A 20,297-nucleotide genomic window follows, 5' to 3' on the forward strand; every position below is an offset into this window, starting at 1 on the left:
ACAAACTCTTACAAATGATTATTAACTGGAAAGTCAGATACTTAGCAGACAGGGCTTTGCCTCTAAAGGTCGGCAATTTATGAAAACAAGATGCTACTTTTATACAGGCAGACTAATAATAAGGATGTAATGAATAATTATCAAATGTAAACAGAACAGTGCTGAGAATCAAAATATAAATCCCTAAAGGGTTAACTCTGGTTAATACACTTTTAAGTACAACTCAACAGACAGAAAATGGTAAAAATCATAATAGAGTTTGTTCTTTCCCATGAATAAGTGTTGTATAAAGCTAAATTTTATTATTTAAATACCTACCCATCCAATTTCATTGACAATGATTTAAAGGCATATGCTTTACCAGCATCATAAATAAAACCTACTAAACATACCTTACCCCTACCTGACCTCTACTGAGTTGTAATTAGGATACCCACATAAGTGATGGATATGGGCACAGCCCAAATGCTATGTGAGTATATACTCTTTTTCCACCTCCCTCATGGGTGTGCCTCTCCCAAAAGTTCTCTTCCTCTTCTACTTTGTGTATTTTTTCATATAAGTTTGAACAAAAGATCTCACAGATTATTCTTAAGGTATCTGAAAGTAGGTAAGTAATACTTAAGGTCAAGGTGAGTAAGTACAGTCCTTGGGGGAAGAAAGAGGACTTGAGTGAAGAATATCTAAGAAATCCATGACCCTCCCCAGTATGGCCAAAATATAGCCCTTGGAGAAGACCCAAATACAAACACAAGTTGTGCCTGGGAAGATAAGGACAGAGTACACCAGTGACCTAGACATGGAATAAAAGAAACTGGCCCCAGGAGACAAAAGTGATGGGTCTAAGGAAAGAAGGTGGGTCTGGATAATACACAGGGCCAGTGGTCATCTGTTTCAACCACTGTTCAGAGTAAGTGTTTATACTGCCCACTGCAGACCTTGGTCTTCTCATCTCTCCAGAAGACTCTTCTGGATGCCACATTGATTCAAGACTCTAACTTTGCTTCCATATCTGCTGTGATGACTGCCTGCTCCTTTCAATCCTAGAAAATAAATCCTGACTGTGGCTGTGACAATTCTGACATTTGGCCATCTGTCAAGGTTACATTCTCTCGGAAGGTGACACAGAGCCAAGGGTTCAAGTGGGAGTGATTTATTAAGTAAGTGTCCCCAGGAGAAAGCAGTAAATGAGTGGGAGAATCAGGGTAAGAAAGAGAAAGAAGTCAAGCAAATCTCAGCCTCAGCCTGATCCCATGGGCACCTCATTCAAAAACCTCATTCCATGAACATTTATTCACTTTAAACATCAAGTTGTTCATGCAAAATGGGTAAATTTTATGATACATAAATTGTACCTCACTAAGGGAGAAATAGAGAGACACAGAGAGAAGAAAAATTGGAGACAGAAAGTCCTGGCTACTCTTTGGAAAATGTTACCATGAATGGGAAAAAGGAACAAGAAATGGTTGTTATCTTAAGGGGTAAGTACAGTTTAAGTGAGAGCTATCTTTAAATGGAAAAAATAATGTCATTTTGTCTGTTAGTTTAAAAGACACAGTACAAAAGGAAAAATTCTGATGTCAGAAGGAAAGGGGAGAATTGCCAAGTAATTATTATAAAATGTCAACTATTCACTGAGCCCCTACAATATGTCAGATGCTAGACTACATAGTGCATACTATTTCATGCATTTCCTAATTGCTCCTTCCCCAGGAAATAGATTATCGTACATCTCAAATTACTTGACAAGAAAAGTAAGGTACAGAGAGGTTAAATACATTACCAAAGAACACACAGCCAGTGGGTACAAGAGATAGACTTCAAACTTATCTTTGACTCCAAAGATGCTCTTTCCCTAAGACTCCAGTGCACCCAACTTTGTTACTGAATTCAGTATTACACAGACTTAGCCTACTGTACTGCCTAAGGCAGAACACAATCCAACCTTATAAAATCAATAACTTTAGAAGATGGCAGAGTAGAAGGACGTGTGATCAATACTTCTTGCAAGAGTACCAGAATCACAACTAACTGCTGAGCAATCATTGATAGGAAGAACATCGATAGGAACTCACCTAAAAAGATATTCCACACCCAAAGACAAATGAGAAGTTGCAATGAGATGGAAAGCGGGGCACAATCATAATAAAATCAAATCCCATAAACTTTGGGTGGGTGACTCACAAACTGGAGAACAATTATATCACTGAAGTCCACCCACTGCATTGAAGGTACTGAGCCCCATGTAAGGCTTCCCAACCTGGGGGTCTGGCAATGGGAGGAGGAATTCCCAGAGAATTGAAGGCTAGAGGGATGTGAATGCAGGACTTCAACAGGACTGGGGGAAACAGGCAATGCACTCTTGGAGGGAAAACACAAAGTAGTGTGTGCATCAGAACCCAGAGGAAGGAGCAGTGATCCCAAAGGAGATTGAACAAGACCTACATGCTAGTGTTGGAGGATCTTTTGCAGAGGCAAGGGGTGTCAGTTGCTCACCATGAGGACAAGGATACTGGAAGCAAAAGTTCTGGGAAGTACTCCATGTCATGAGCCTTCCTGGAGTCTGCCATTAGTTCTACCAAAGAGCCTCTAGTCTCCAGTGTTGGGTCAGCTCAGGCCAAAAACCAACATGGAGGGAACCAAGCCCCACCCATCAGCAAAGAAGTGGATTAAAGTTTTATTGAGCTCTGGCCACCAGAGCAACATTCAGCTTTACCCGCCACCAGCCCCTCCCATCAGGAAGCTTGCCCAAGCCTCTTAGATAGGCTCATCCACCAGAGGGAAGAAAGCAGAAGCAAGAAGAAATACAATCATGAAGCCTGTGGAACAAAAACCACATTCACAATAAGACAGACAAAATGAAAAGGCAGAGGAATATATACCAGATGAAGAAACCAGATAAAACCCCAGGAAAACAATTAAATGAAGTGGAGATGGGCAACTTTCCAGAAATAGAATTCAGAATAATGATAATGAATATGATCAAGGACCTCAGAAAAAAGAATTGAAAAGATTGAGAAAATGAACGAAATGTTTAACAAAGACCTAGACGAATTAAAGAAGAAACAAAGAGAGATGAACATACAATAAATGAAATGAAGAATACACTAGAAGGAATCAAGTGCAGAATAACTGAGGAAGAAGAATGGATAACTGACCTGGAAACAGAATGGTGGAGTTCACTGTCATGGAGCAGAATAAAGAAAAAAGAATGAAAAGAAATGAAGACAGCCTAAGAGGCCTCTGGGACAACATTAAATGCACCAAAATTTTCATTATAGGGGTCCCAGAAGGAGAAGAGAGAGAGAGAGAGAGAGAGAGAGAAAGGACCTGAGAAAATATTTGAAGAGATTATAGTCAAAAACTTCCCTAAGGTGGGAAAGGAAATAGCCACCCAAGTCCAGGAAACACAGAGAGTCCCAGGCAGGATAAACCCAAGGAGGAAACACACCAAGACACAGAGTAAGCAAATTGACAAAAATTAAAGACAAAGAAAAATTATTAAAACCAACAAGGGAAAAATGACAAATAACATACAAGGGAACACTCATAAGGTTAACAGCTGATTTCTCAGCAGAAAATCTACAAGCCAGAAGGGAGTGGCAAAATATATTTAAAATGATGGAAGGGAAGAACCAACAACCAAGGTTACTCTACCAGCAAGTATCTCATTCAGATTCGATGGAGAAATCAAGAGCTTTACAGACAAGCAAAAGCTAAGAGAACTCAGCACCACCAAACCAGCTCCACAACAAATGTAAAGGAACTCCTCTAAGTGGGAAACACACTAGAAAGAAAAAGAAACCTAAAACAATTAAGAAAATGGTAATAGGAACATACATATCTATAATCACCTTAAATGAGAATGGATTAAATGCTCCAACCAAAAAAACACAGCCTTGCTGAATGGATACAAAAACAAGACCCATATACATGCTGTCTATAAGAGACATATTTCAGACCTAAGGGACACATACAGACTGTAAGTGAGGGGATGGAAAATGATATTCCATGCAAATGGAAATCAAAAGAAAGCAGGAATAGCAATACTCATATCAGATAAAATAGACTTTAAAATAAAGAATGTTACAAGAGAAAAAGAAGGACACTACATAATGATCAAGTGATCAATCCAAGGAGAAGATATAACAATTATAAATATATATGCACCCAAAATAGATGCACCTCAATACATAAAGCAAATGCTAACAGATGTAAAACAGGACATCAACATAACACAATAATAATGAGGGACTTTAACACCTCACTTACACCAATGGACAGACCATCTAGACAGAAAATTAATAAGGAAACACAAGCTTTAAATGACACAATAGACCAGAGAGGTTTAATTTGTATTTATAGGACATTCCATCCAAAAACAGCAGATTACACTTTCCATTCAAGTGCACATGGGACATCTTCCAGGATAGATCACAGCCTAGGTAAATCAAGCCTTGGTAAATTTCAGAAAATTGAAGTCATATCAAACATCTTTTCTGGCAACAGAACTATGAAATTAGAAATCAATTACAGGGAGAAAAATGTGAAAAGCCCAAACACATGGAAGCTAAATAATACATTGGTAAATAACCAAGAGATCACTGAAGACATCAAAGAAGAAATCAAAAAATACCTAGAGACAAATGACAATGAAAACACAAGGGCTTCCCTGGTGGCGCAGTGGTTAAGAATCTGCCTGTCAATGCAGGGAACACGGGTTCGTGCCTCGGTCTGGGAAGATCCCACATGCCGCAGAGCGGCTGGTCCCATGAGCCATGGCAGCTGAGCCTGCACGTCCGGAGCCTGTGCTCCGCAACGGGAGAGGCCACAACAGTGAGAGGCCCGCATACCAAAAAAAAAAGGAAAAAGAAAACACAAGAGCCCCAAACCTATGGGATGCAGCAAAAGCAGTTCTAAGAGGGAAGTTTAGAGCAATACAGTCCTACCTCAAGAAACAAGAAAAATCTCAAGTAAACAATATACCTTTACACCTAAAGGAATTAGAGAAAGAAGAACAAACAAAACCCAAAGTTAGTAGAAGGAAAGAATTCATAAAGATCAGAGCAGAAATATGTGAGACAGAAATGAAGAAACCAATAATAAAGATCAATAAAACTAAAAGCTGATTCTTTGAGAAAACAAATAAAATTGATAAACCCTTAGCCAGACTTATCAAGAAAAAGAGGAAGAGGATTCAAATCAATAAATCTAGAAATGAAAAAGGAGTAGATACAATGGACACCACAGAACTACAGAGGATCATAAGAGACTATTACAATCAACTCTATGCCAATAAAATGGACAACTTGGAAGAAATGGACAAATTCTTAGAAAGAAAAAACTTTCTAAGACTGAACCAGGAAGAAATAGAAAATATGAACAGACCAATCACAAGTAATGAAATTGAAACTGTGATTAAAAATCTTCCAACAAACAAAAGTCCAGGACCAGATGGCTTCACAGGTGAATTCTATCAAATACATAGAGAAGAGCTAACACCCATTCTTCTCAAACTCTTCCAAAAATTTGCTGAAGAAGAAACACTCCCCAACTCATTTTACGAGGCCGCCATAAGCCTGATACCAAAACCAGACAAAGATACTGCAAAAAAAGAGAAAATTACAGACCAATATCAGTGATGAATGTAGATGCAAAAATCCTCAACAAAATACTAGCAAACAGAATCCAACACCACTTTAAAAGGTTAATACACCATATCAAGTGGGATTTATCCCAGGGATGCAAGGATTCTTCAATATACACAAAAATGTCAATGTGATATACCATATTAACAAATTGAAGGATAAAAACCATATGATAATCTCAATTAGATGCAAGAAAAGCTTTTGACAAAATTCAACACCCATTTATGATAAAAAAAGACTCTCCAGAAAGTGAGCATAGAGGGAATCTACCTCAACATAATAAAGGCCATATATGACTAAACCCACAGCAAACATCATTCTCAATGGTAAAAATTGAAACCATTTCCTCTAAGATCAGGAACAAGACAAGGATGTCCACTCTTGACACTGTTTCAACATAGTTTTGGAAGGCTGAGCCACACCAATCAGAGAAGAAAAAGAAATAAATGTAATCCAAATTGAAAAAGAAGATGTAAAACTGTCACTGTTTGCAAGTGACATGATACTATACATAGAGAAGCCAAAATATGTCACCAGAAAACTACTAGAGCTAATCAATCTAACTGATAAAGCTGCAGAATATAAAATGAATGCACAGAAATCTCTTGCATTCCTATACACTAATGATGAAAAATCTGAAAGAGAAATTAAGGAAACAATACCATTCACCACTGCAACAAAAAGAATAAAATACCTAGGAATAAACCCACCTAAGGAGGTAAAAGACATGTACTCAGAAAACTATAAGACACTGATGAAGGAAATCAAGGATGACACAAACAGATGGAGAGATATCATGTTCTTGGATTGGAAGAATCAATATTATGAAAATGGCTATACTATCCAAAGCAATCTACTGGTTCAGTTAAATCCCTATCAAATTACCAATGGCATTCTTCACAGAATTAGGAAAAAAAAATCTTAAAATTTGTTTGGAGACACAACAGACCCTGTAGAGCCAGAGCAATCTTGGGGGGAAAAAAATGGAGCTGGAGGAATCAGACTCCCTGACTTCAGACTATACTACAAAGCTACACTAATCAAGACAATATGGTACTGGCACAAAAACAGAAATAAAGATCAATGGAACAGGATAGAAAGCCGAGAGATAAACCCCACACGTACATTCAACTAATATATGATAAAAGAGGCAAGGAAATACAATGGAGAAAAGACAGACTCTTCAATAAGTGGAGCTGGGAAAACTGGACTGCTACATGTAAAAGAATGAATTTAGAACACTCCTTAACACCATACACAAAAATAAACTCAAAATGGATTAAAGACCTAAATATAAGACCAGATACTACAAAACTCTTAGAGGTAAACATAGAAGAACACTCTTTGACATAAATCACAGCAAGATCTTTTTTGGTCCAACTCCTAGAGTAATGGAAATAAAAACAAAAATAAAAAAATGGGACCTAATGGAACTTAAAAGTTTTGCACAGCAAAGGAAATCATAAACAAGATGAGAAGACAACCATCAGAAAGGGAGAAAATATTTGCAAACAAATCAGCAAAGGATTAACCTCTAAAATATAGCACAGGGAGATCAGCTCAGTGCTTTGTGACCGCCTAGAGGGGTGGGATAGGGAGAGTGGGAGGGAGATGCAAGAGGGAGGAGATATGGGGATATATGTATATGTATAGCTGATTCACTTTGTTATAAAGCAGAAACTAACACACCATTGTAAAGCAATTATACTCCAATAAAGATGTTTAAAAAATAAATAAATAAAATTATATATATAAACAACTCATGCAGCTCAGTATTAAATAAAAAAACCCAATCAAAAAATAGGTTGAAGACCTAAATAGATATTTCTCCAAAGAAGACATACAGATGGCCAAGAGGCATATGAAAAGCTACTCAACATCACTAATTTTTAGAGAAAAGCAAATCAAAACTACAATATGGTATCACCTCACACAGGTTAGAATGGGCATCATCAGAAAATCTACAAATAAAAAATGCTGGAGACAGTGTGGAGAAAAGGGAACCCTCTTGCAATGTTAGTGGGAATATAAATTGATATAGCCATTGTGGAGAACAGTATGGAGGTTCCTTAAAAAACTAAAAATAGAATTACCATATGACCCAGCAATCCCACTACTGGGCATATACACAGAGAAAACCATACTTCAAAAAGACACATGCACCCCAACGTTCATTGCAGCACTATTTACAAAGGCCAGGTAATGGAAACAACCTAAATGCCCATCTACAGATGAATGGATAAAGGAGTTGTGATATATATATATACAATGGGCTATCACTCCACCATAAAAGGTACAAAACTGGATCATTTGTAGACACATGGATGGACTTAGAGACTGTCATACAGAGTGAAGTAAGGTAGAGAGAGAAAAACAAATATCGTATATTAACACATATATGTGGAATCTAGAAAAATGGTACAGATGAACCGGTTTTTAAGGCAGAAATAGAGACAAGAGATGTAGAGAACAAACGTATGGACACCAAGGTGGGAAAGCAGGGACAGGGGGTGGTGGTGGGGTAAATTGAGAGATTGGGATTAACATATATACATTAATATGTATGAAATAGAGAAGTAATAAGAACCTGCTGTGTAAAAACATAAATAATAAATATCAAAAAATACATAAAAATAAATAAAATAAAAAACTTTAACTTTCTTTAAGAAGCTAAGCCAGCAAGTGATCCTCAAATCTCGCCCAAGCCAATTACTAACGTACGTCTAATGTAGATATGAAATATTTAAGCTGAAAAGCTCTGAGATGAAGCATCCAGAAAGAGCGTTGAATTTTGTTTTTCAGAAAGTATAATGGTATATTTGGACCCTAATGAAGATGTTAATTTTCCCCCCAAAGAAGATGAACTTTAAGCATTCCCAATGTCACAGTTTATAAATGGGAACTACATGCTGACTACCATGGAGGATCTGGCACCACAGCACAGACCTGGGCGATAAGACAGAGTCCCACATATAAGGAAGAGCATTTGTTCCACAAACAGTGACAGGCGTTTTGCTGAGCTTGTTGAAATAACCAAGATCTCTAAGAATATCATTGGAAGTAACTCTATTCATAGAGTAAATTTTTGCAATTACAGATTCACAAATCAGAAAATTTTCACAAATTGTAATCTAGAATTTGATACCAAGAATTAAAGTTTCAGCATACCTTGGTATGGTGGTCACAATAACGGCTCCCCAAAGATGTCCACATTCTGATCCTCTGAACCATTGATTATGTCACTTTACATGACAAAAGAGGCTTTGAAGTTATAATTAGATGAAGGATCTTAAAGTAGGGAATTTATTCTGGATTATATGGGTGTGATCAAAGTAAACACACCCCCTTATAAGAAGGGTCCTTATAGGAAGGAGGCAGGAGGGTTAGAGTTAAAGATTAGAAAATGCTATTGGCTTTGAACATGGAATGAGGGGCCATCAGCCAAGAAACGCATGTGGTCTCTATAAAATGAAAAAGGCAGGTACTAGATTCTCTCCTCAAACCTCCAGAAAAGAATACTGCTCTGTCAACACTTGTGTTTTAGCCCAGTAAGACCCATTTTGGATTTCTGACATCCAGAATTATAAGCTAACAAATTTGTGTTGTTTTAAACCAATTTGTTTTATGGCAATTTGTTATAGCAACAAGAAGAAACCAATATACTTTGCATAGTACAAGAACATCTGGAGCCCTAGAGAAAAAAATATAAACAGATGTGAAAAGCCAAGTTAGATTAAAAGAAATTTTCTTGGCCCAAGCTTCAGAGAAATGTAAAATTAATACCAGAGCCTTGAAGTCCCTTGACACAGAGACTGGGACAAGGATTGAGTGCAGGGAAGAGTGAAACAGGAAAGGAAGAGGAAACAAAGAATGGTACATTATCAGTGTTACAGCTGAAGGCCATGGTAGCCAGTGGGACCTCTAAGAAGCATGCAACATGTTTCCCAGAATTAACCATCCAGTGTAGGGAGACCGGAGCATTGCTTCACTGCCTCTCATCTCCCATTGGGTGAGGATTAACCCACACCATTCAACTAGGCTGCAAGGCTTTGGAGAATTCCCTAAAACAGGAGGCAGACAGATATGATGGGCATGTCAGAGAATGTAACCTTGAAAAGAACTCTTATCCACAGCTATGGATAAAATCAGAGGTAAGTCAAGGGTATGTGACTCAGGGCATCAGAAGAATTTGCTACAGTTAGTGTGTTATAAAGATAGTGAGTCCTAAGAAATAAAAAATTATAAACCCACCAAAAGACAAAAGGGGTAAAATACAGACAGGCATTATACCAATGAATTAATACAAGCTAAAAATAGGCACATGAAAAAAATGGTAGCATTTACAAGTAATGGAATAAATGTAAATGAAAACAATGAATAACTTCTTGACTATCAAACTGATACTTCTACTCTTGTGAAGAGACTGTAAGTTATACCAATTTCTATGGGAGTTTTTTTTGTCTTTTTACTAAAAGAATTGAAAACATGAATGTTCTTTGACTCATCATTCCCAGTTCTAATAATATAACCTAAGGAAATTAATAACATATTTAATAATGTAAATATCCTACAATAGGGGATTGCTGAAATAAACTTTAGTGTAAACATATCATGGGATATTAACCATTATTATGTAGTAACAATTTTTAGATATAACAATATATTCATGACAACTTATTAAATATGTAAGTTACAAATAGTAGGCACCCACGGGGTGATTCAGTTTTCAATAAAAACATTTTATACCTAAAACTATACATTTCAAAGTTTTAGAAGTAATTATCTTTGGGGTTTGTTTTATTTGTTAATATTTTCTACAAAGAGTATGTATTTCTTTTGTAATGCAATTCAAATTAGGATTCCTCAAAAGGAAACCCACATTATAATAATTGTGGTCTGTTTTATCAAATAATTCTTAAAGTAACTGAATAATATAACTACAGATAGTAGACACTTGATATTCTCAAAGGATGTGTACTGAGACACTGGAGGATTCATTTTTTAAAAAAATAGCATCCTAACCATTTAAATTTTCTCTTATAATACAGTAGAGTATTATACAAAAAAATTTAGTGGCTCTTTCAGATTCTTAATAATTCTATAGGACTTTAAAATTAGTTTATGATATTAATAAAATATATTGTGGGCAAGACAAACTATATTTCATCAGCACTCTAATATTCAAAATAAATGTTTATGATCAAGAAACTCAAGCAGAGGTAACCTGGAGCATATCATAGGATGAATTAGATTTCTGGAGTGTATCGAAGTTCACCCAACTTTATTGTATGGAAAGAAAAGAAAAGAGCAGCCCAGTTGCCTTGAAATGTGGATAGTGGATGGTCAACTCTGCTTTCTTACTTAAGTCTGCACACAAGACAAACCATCCATTCTATAAATTGATTCAAATCCATGCAAAAAAGCCAGGTTCAACTGTAGTGTTCATAGATTCAGTCATTCTCAACCAATAATGTTACTGTTAGCATTAGGTCCTAAAATAAAGCACCCATCATTTAGGTACTAATCATGCCTTTTTATTTTCTGTATTTTCTGATGTTTTGACATCTGGAGCCCTGATGATCCTGTAGAGACTGCTCGTTCCAGGGCTAGCTAATTCCTAGAGATAGTAAACTTGCACTCAGAGCATGCTTTTCAAATACACATGAACCAATCCAGAGCCAACCTCCATCTTCCCCTATGCGACTCTCATATGCTAGACCAATATTCCCTGCCATAGTCACCCCACTGCCAGGTATCAGGCAACTAGGAACATGCCCTATGCCCTAGAATCAGATGTAATTATTAATTTAGTCAACCCTAAATAGTCAACTTACCTTGCCTGACCCATTCCTTCTGTCATAAACCACAGTGAAGACTCTTGTCCATTTTCCTGGCTCCCTCTGTCTCCTGATCCATCCTGGTGCCTCCTTGTATGGTCCTGTGTGGCATGGTGTGCCTCCTCTTCTTGGGAACTGTGAGTAACTCCTTTTTCAATGGCAATTTTCTCCTGATTTGTTGGCTTCACCATACTAGAATAATAAGACCTACATTTTAAAACAATATATGGCTACAGATAGCACCTGTTGATGGGTCCTTATTAAATAAGATCAGCTAAATAGTAACACCAGTTTCACATTAACTATCTAATTTATGTCTGATGTGCTTCATATTTCATATGGACTTTACAACATCTTTTTTCTTCAGTGTTGAGAAGGGTGTATTTGAGAGGCCAGTGAAAATATCCAAGAAGGAATGGTCCTTACAAACCACCAAATTAAAGGACGTTTTATCATGCCCTGCAACATTGCCAAGCTTATTGGTACTGTCTCACCTTTGGTTTATTTGCCTGTCCAGAGATTAATTCCGTGGCCAATGCTGCAGGCTGCTACACCGCACAGGAAGAAGGCAATGCTGATCCACCTGACACAGTCACAGCAGCTCTTCTGCCACCAGCTTCAGTTCTACCCCACTTACTATCTTCAAGACTCTGCTACTTCCCTGCTTGTACCAGCCTTTCATTGTTTCCCGTGATCATGCCCAGAATGCCCACAAAAATATAATACTTGTTCAAGCTAAAAGTACTTCCAAAATATTGACTTTCTACTCTCTGAAGAAAACATTTTCTTTACCATAAGTCTACCTGATTCTAGCCTCACAAGAGTGGGAAGTGTGGTTAATTAAATTACTCTGGTTTTGTGCTTACACCTGGATCCCCAAGATGGATTCCACTGTAAGAGTATCAAATAGGTCATATAGGTCACATAGTTAATAGTAGCCTCTTGATAATCTATAGTCTTGTTAAATATTCCTTGGGCTCAGGGATCCTTCACAACAGACCTGCTAACCTCTTCATCCCTGGGAAGCCTGGCTTCAGTATCAGGTCTTGAACTATACATTTTTATCATGTTTCCTCCATCCCTAAGTGGCACCCCAGGGTCAGCTGTGTGCCTAGGGACTGAACCATAATTCTCTCCTGCTTTCAATAAAAATTTCAAGAAAAATACTTACTTTCTAAGCCATTTATGAATTTTGTTTATGTGTAATTCATCCGTGCTCATATGAATTGGCGTGCTCTTTCTTCTTGTTTAGAGAAAAAGTGGTTTAGTGTATATGGTCTGGAGTAGACTACCTGGCCCCGGATCTTGACTCTGACACTTACCATATGTGTGACCTTGGGCAAGTTGCTTAGGTTCCCAATGTCTCAGTTTCCTTATCTGTCAAATAGGGATAATAATAAAAGTGCCTAACTCATATTCTTTTGGTGGGGGACATGATTAAGTGAGGTAATACACTTAAACCACTAGAAACAATGTCTAGCATTCAATAAATTTTAACTGCTATTATATAACTCCAACACATCTTTTAAAGCCTAGCTCATATTGGATCTACTATATCAACAGTACGTAAGTTTTGTATAGGTAATAAACACTTGAAGACTCTGTTTTGAATGCAGATTCCCATGTCCCAGACCAGAGACAATGATTGAAGTTATGTAACATTCTAAAAATTATTTGGATAAGTTTGGATATGCCCAGAAGAGAAAATAACTTGAACATGACCTTGGATAACCATTGTTATCCATAATCTAAATGCCATATTTCACTGTAGTATTTTGAGTTAATTATGTGAAATCATAAATTCTCAGTACTGAGAAAAGAAAATATCTTGACATTTTTCCAAACCTGTCTGCAAATCGTAGTTAGATAACTAGCTTCAGTATAGCTCAGTGGTTGCACAATAGAATCGCATGGGAAGATTTAAAAAGTACTCATGCCCAGACCAAATCCGAAACCAATGAAATGAGAATCTCTAGAGGTGTGACTGAAGGATCAGAATCTATAAAGCTTCTTAGGTGACTGCAGTATGCAGCAAGGTTGAGGACCACTGGGACCACTTGATGAGAATCCATTCAAGCTTAAAAAGCATAGATACCCAGATCTCAGTCCAAAAAATATGTAAAACATAGAGATAAAAATGCCCCCCAGGCTTCCCTGGTGGCGCAGTGGTTGGGAGTCCACCTGCTGATGCAGGGGACGTGGGTTCGTGCCCCGGTCCGGGAGGATCCCACATGCCGTGGAGCGGCTGGGCCCGTGAGCCATGGCCGTTGAGCCTGCGCTCTGCTACGGGAGAGGCCACAACAGTGAGAGGCCCACGTAACGCAAAAAAAAAAAAAAAAAAAATGTCCCCCAATATTATTCTGATTCACAGTGAGCCATAAAAACCACTCATCTAATCATGTCCCACATTTTATAGGTGAGAATTAGAGACGAAGAAAGATTGTTCCAAATCTCTCATTAGCAGAAAATTATGCCATGAGACACTGTTTCCTCATGCTATTACCATTACAGTTGGTTTAAATGACTTATGCTATCCTCGCTAACAAGAGCGTAGGTTTGGAAGAAAGAGGAGAAAATAGGTACACTGGAGAAGGGGATGAAAGATTTTCGAGGAATCAAAGGGATTAGATGAATGAACCTAACAACATTGAACAAACTCCATAGTTTTACTAAAGTTTCATTGAGTAAGTATATCTAATGCACTTACAACTGTACCTAGCATCTTTAAGTATTTGTTATTATAGAATGAATATGGGAAGAATACCTCTATCTGTAATATGCTCTCCTGTAGGGAAAGTGATTAACAAGACTGTCACTCTAGATACTTTACCATAGTTATGTCCTTAAACAATATATCTGTCTGGCTTAAAGTCCACATTTTGAGAGCTATATAGCACATTCAAAATACAGATATCTAGAACCATAACCAGGAGGAAGGGTCAGCAAACTATTGTCCAGGAGCCAAATTCAGGCCAATGCCTATTTTTATAAATAAAGTTTTATTGGAAGTTTTATTTATAAATGAAACCTATTCATTTACAAATCGTTCATGGGGGTGAGGAGACCAAAATGTCTACCATCTAGTCCTTTACAGACAAAATGTGTAGACACACTGATCTAGATAATTCCACTTAATAAGAGAAATTCTTCTATACTGTCAAGATAACTTGACAAGAGTGTTTGTATTGAGTCTCTCTTTTCATACCCTTCCCATAATTTTCCACCTCATTCTGAGTTTTGTGCTGGTAAAGTTGGATATACTCTAACTTAAGAAAAATTAAAAGACTCTCACAAAAGAACAAGTTAAAATGGCAGAAATCACAGACCCTTAATTTTTTTTATGAGGCATAAGCAGACTATAACATATTCAGTAGTTAAAATTTTATGAAGTTACTAAAAATGATGTTTCTTGAGGGTTAAAATAACACGAGAATATCCTTATGTTACAATGTTAAATGAAAAAGTCATTTAAATGTTATAATGTTATATTAAACATGATGTAAAGTATGATCACTACCATGTAAAACAAACACACTACACATTTTCACAGGAAATCTCTAAAGAAAAACACATCAGAATGTGTTGGCTTTGAGTGACAGAAACATGACTTTTTGTCTATTTTTTTATGTAGTAAACTCTCTATAATAAGCAGGCATTACATTTATAATAAAAATAAACTTGATTTTTGAAATATGGAATATGAATGAATTCTGTTTATATTTAAGTCTGAGATTGATAATTTCTAGCACATATGTGTTCGACATGGCACTTGTTTCACAAAAATGATACTACTACTACTACTATTAATGTGTTATATAAATGTACAACTCTTTGATGTTTACAAAAGTTTTTTTCAGACATCAGAGGAAAGTCAAGCCTGAAAACTATGGGCATCAAGTAGCCCCACCATGGAGGGTGAAAGCTGAGGCAGACATTATCTTATATAGTTCTTAATACTTCAAAAAAATTTAAGGAGGCAGAGTCAAGATGGTGGTATGGGGAGATGTAGAGTTAGTGTCTTCCCACAACTAGGGCACCTGTCAGCTTCTGGTAGGGGACTCATACCCACGGAGACAGGAGGAACTCCCAAGTGAACTGGTAAGATGTAGGGGGACTGAGGGGGAAGGACAAATGGAGGCCAGAAAGGATGGGAGCCCCTGAGGCCACAGAGATCAGGAGAGGCAGGGGAGAGGGACTCTCTGGGAAGAGTAGGAGAGGAGCAGAGGGAAATCACCTGGGCCACTAGGGCTGGGGAGTCTGCTGAACCCCCAGGCCGGTATCACACCCCCAAAACCCCACCCAGGCTGCATATGTCCTTGGGGGCATAGGAAGGAGGCCAAGGGAAGAACAGGTGAGGCAGGTGGGAGAGGCCCTTTGGAAAGACTGGAAGAAGAGCAGAGGACAATTGCCCCACCCACTCAGGCATGGGGAGCCTGCTGAGCTCCCAGGCTGGTACCCGATCCTCCAAAGCCCCCTCCAGGTCATGTAGGTCCTTGGGGGTATAAGAAGGAGGCTGGGGAGATCAGGAGAGGAAGGCAGGAGAGCTCCCTCCAGACTGGAGGAGAAGGAGAGGAGAGAAGGGCATTTGTCCCACCCACTCAAGCCCAGGAAGCCTGCTGGGCTCCCAGGTGAGGTCTCCTGCCCTCTGAGACCAAGGGTGGGGGGCACGCCTGGGTCCCTTCTGTTCCATAAGCCTCCATAGCCCCCAGGGCCTTTTCCAGCCTTGTGGGTCTTGAGCATTGCCCCACCCACCACCCAAACCTCACCCTTGCTTAGGCCCTGCCCTCCACAGCTGAGGCATTTTCCCCAATTTTTGTTTTTATTTTTCTTTTCCCTCCTCATCTTCTTTACTATTGTGGAACTGAAGTACCATCTGGTTGTTGATTCATGTATATATATTTTATTTTTATATTCTTCCTAACATATCTGTTAGTTTCCTAGTCTAATTTTATTTTTTACTTTGTTATTGTTGTGTTTTATGTTTTCTGCTTCTTCTTTTTTTTTTTTTTTTTTTCATTTTGCCATCTCAGGCAGCTTTCAGGATCTTTGTTCACTAGCCCAAGGTTGGGCCAAAGCTCCTTCAGTGGGAGCTCCAAGTCCGAACCACGGGACTAACAGAGAACCTCAGACCCCAGGGAATATTCATTGGAGTGAGATCTCATGGAGTTCTTCACCTCAGCACCAAGACCCAGTTCTACCCAATAACCTGCAAACCCCAGTGTTGGAAGCCTCAGGCCAAACAATCAGTAAGACAGGAACACAATCCCACTCATAAAAAAAAAAATGAGATAGCAAAAAAATATGTCACAGATGAAGGAGCAAGGTAAAAACCTAAAAGACCAAGTAAATGAAGAGGAAATAGGCAATCTACCTGAAAAAGAATTCAGAGTAATGATAGTGAACATGATTCAGAATCTCAGAAATAGAATGGAGGCACAGATTGAGAAAATACAAATGTTTAATAAAGATATAGAAGAACTAAATAACAAAGAGAGATAAACAACACAATAACTGAAATGAAAAATACACTAGAAGGAATCAATAACAGAGGCAGAAGAACGAATAAGTGAACAGAAAGAAAAAATGGTAGAAATAACTGTTGAGGAGCAGAATAAAGCAAAAAGAATGAAAAGAATTGAAGACAATCTCAGAGACCTCTGGGACAACACTAAACACACCAACATTGAATTATAGGGATCCCAGAAGAGGAAGAGAAAAAGAAAGGGTCTGAAAAAATATTTGAAGAGACTATAGTTGAAAACTTCCCTAACATGGGAAAGGAAATAGTCACCCAACTCCAGGAAGCACAGAGAGTCCCATACAGGATAAACCTTAGGAAAAACACTCCAAGACACATATTAATCAAATTAAAAAAAATTAAATTCAAAGAACAAATATTAAGAGCAGCAAGGGGAAAAGAACAAATAACATACAAAGGAATACCCACAACATTATCAGCTGAATTTTCAGCAGAAACTGGCAGGATATACTTAAAGTAATGAAAGAGAAAAACCTACAACCGAGATTATTCTACCCAGCAAGGATCTCATTCAGATTCAATGGAAAAGTCATAAGCCTTTCAGACAAGCAAATGCTAAGAGAATTCAGCACCACCAAATCAGCTTTACAAAAATTGTTAAAGAAACTTCTCTAAGCAGGAATCAAAAGAGAAGAAAAAGACCCAAAAAACAAACCCAAAACAATTAAGAAAATGGTAATAGGAATGTACATAGCAATAATAACCTTGAATGTAAATGGATTATATGCCCCAACCAAAAGACAGAGACCGGCTGAATGGATACAAAAACAAGACCCATATATATGCTATCTACAAGAGACCCACTTCAGACCTAGGGACACATACAGGCTGAAAGTGAAGGGATGAAAAAGATATTCTATGCAAATGGAAATCAAAAGAAAGCTGGGGGGCTTCCCTGGTGGCGCAGTGGTTGAGAATCCGCCTGCCGATGCAGGAGACACGGGTTCGTGCCCTGGTCTGGGAAGATCCCACATGCCGCGGAGCAACTAAGCCCGTGAGCCATGGCCGCTAGGCCTGTGCGTCCGGAGCCTGTGCTCCGCAATGGGAGAGGCCACAACAGTGAGAGGCCCGCATACCGGAAAAAAAAAAAAAAAAAAAAAAAAAAAAAAAAAAAAAAAAAAAAAAAAAAAGAAAGCTGGAGTAACAATACTTGTATCAGATAAAGTAGACATTAAAATAAAGAGTTTTAAAAGAGATAAGGAGGGACACTACATAATGATCAAAGGATCAATCCAAGAAGAAGATATAAAAATTAAAGATATTTATGCACCTAACATAGGAGCACTTCAATACATAAGGCAAATGCTAACAACCATGAAAGGAGAAATCGACAGTAAGACAAAAATAGCAAGGGATTTTAACACCCCACTTACAACAATTGACAGATCACCCAAACAGAAAATAAATAAGGAAACACAAGCTTTAAATGACACAATAGACCAGACAGATCTAATTTATATTTATAGAACATTCCACCCAAAAGTGACAGAATACACTTTCTTCTCAAGTGCACATGAAACATTCTCCAGGATAGATCACATCTTGGGTCACAAATCAAGCCTTGGAAAATATAAGAAAATTGAAATCATTTCAAGCATCTTTTCAGACCACAACTCTATGAGATTGGAAATCAATTACAGGAAAAATACTGTAAAAAACACAAATACATGGAAGGTAAAGAGTGTGCTACTAAATAACCAAGAGATCACTGAAGAAATCAAACAAGAAATTTAAAAATACATAGAAAAAAATGACAATGAAAACAAGAAGACCCCAAACCTATGAGATGCAGCAAAAGCAGTTATAAGAAGGAAGTTTATAGCAATACAATCTCACCTCAAGAAACAAGAAAAATCTCAAATAAGCAATCTAACCCTACACTTAAAACAAATACAGAAAGAAGAACAAAGAAAACACAAAATCAATAGAAGGAAAGAAATCATAAAGATCAGAGCAGAAATAAAGGAAACAGAAATGAAGAAAACAATAGCAAAGATCAATAGAACTAAAAGCTGGTTCTCTGAGAAGATAAACAAAATTAATAAACCACTAGCCAGACTCATCAAGAAAAAAAGGGAGAAGACTCAAATCAATAGAATTAGAAATGAAAAAGGAGAAGTAACAACTGACACTGCAAAAATACAAAGGATCATGAGAGATTACCACAAGCAACTATATGCCAATAAAATGGACAACCTGAAAGAAATGGACAAATTCTTAGAAAAGCACAACCTTCTAAGACTGAACCAGGAAGAAGAAGAATATATGAACAGACCAATCACAAGCACTGAAATTGAGACTGTGTTGAGAAATCTTCCAACAAACAAAAGTCCAGGACCAGATGGCTTCACAGGTGAATTCTATCAAACATTTAAAGAGCTGACACTCGTCCTTCTAAAACTCTTCCAAAAATTTGCAGAGTGAGAAACATACCCAAATTCATTCTATGAAGGCACCATCACCCTGATACCAAAACCAGAAAAAGATATCACAAAAAAAGAAAATTATAGACCAATATCACTGATAAACATAGATGCAAAAATCCTCAACAAAATACTAGCAAACAGAATCCAACAACAAATTTAAAGGATCATATAACATGATCAAGTGAGGTTTACCCCAGGAATGCAAGTATTCTTCAATAAATGCAAATAAATCAATGTGATATACCACATTTTAAAAATTAAGGAATAAAAACCATATGATCATCTCAGTAGTTGCAGAAAAAGCTTTGACATAATTCAACACCCATTTAGGATAAAAACTCTCCAAAAAATGGGCAGAGGGGGAACCTACCTCAGCATAATAAAGGCTGTATATAACAAACCCACAGCAAGCATCCTACTCAATAGTTAAAAACTGAAACCATTTCCACTAATATCAGGAACAAGACAAGGAAGCCCACTCTCACCACTCTTATTCAACATAGATTTGGAAGTCCTAGCCACAGCAATCAGAAAAGAAAAAGAAATAAAAGGAATACAAATTGGAAAAGAAGAAGTAAAACTGTCACTATTTGCCAATGACATGATCCTATACATAGAAAATCCTAAAGATACCACCAGAAACCTACTAGAACTAATCAATGAATTTGGTAAGGTTGAAGGATACAAAATTAATGCACAGAAATCTCTGGCATCTGTATACGAACAATGAAAAATCAGGAAAAGAAATTAAAGAAACATTCCCACTTACCACTGCAACAAAAAGAATAAAATACCTAGGAATAAACCTGCCTAAGGAGGCGAAAGACTTGTACTCAGAAAACTATAA

This window comes from Kogia breviceps, chromosome 15 (genome assembly GCF_026419965.1).
Source record: "Kogia breviceps isolate mKogBre1 chromosome 15, mKogBre1 haplotype 1, whole genome shotgun sequence".
Taxonomy (NCBI): domain Eukaryota; kingdom Metazoa; phylum Chordata; class Mammalia; order Artiodactyla; family Physeteridae; genus Kogia; species Kogia breviceps.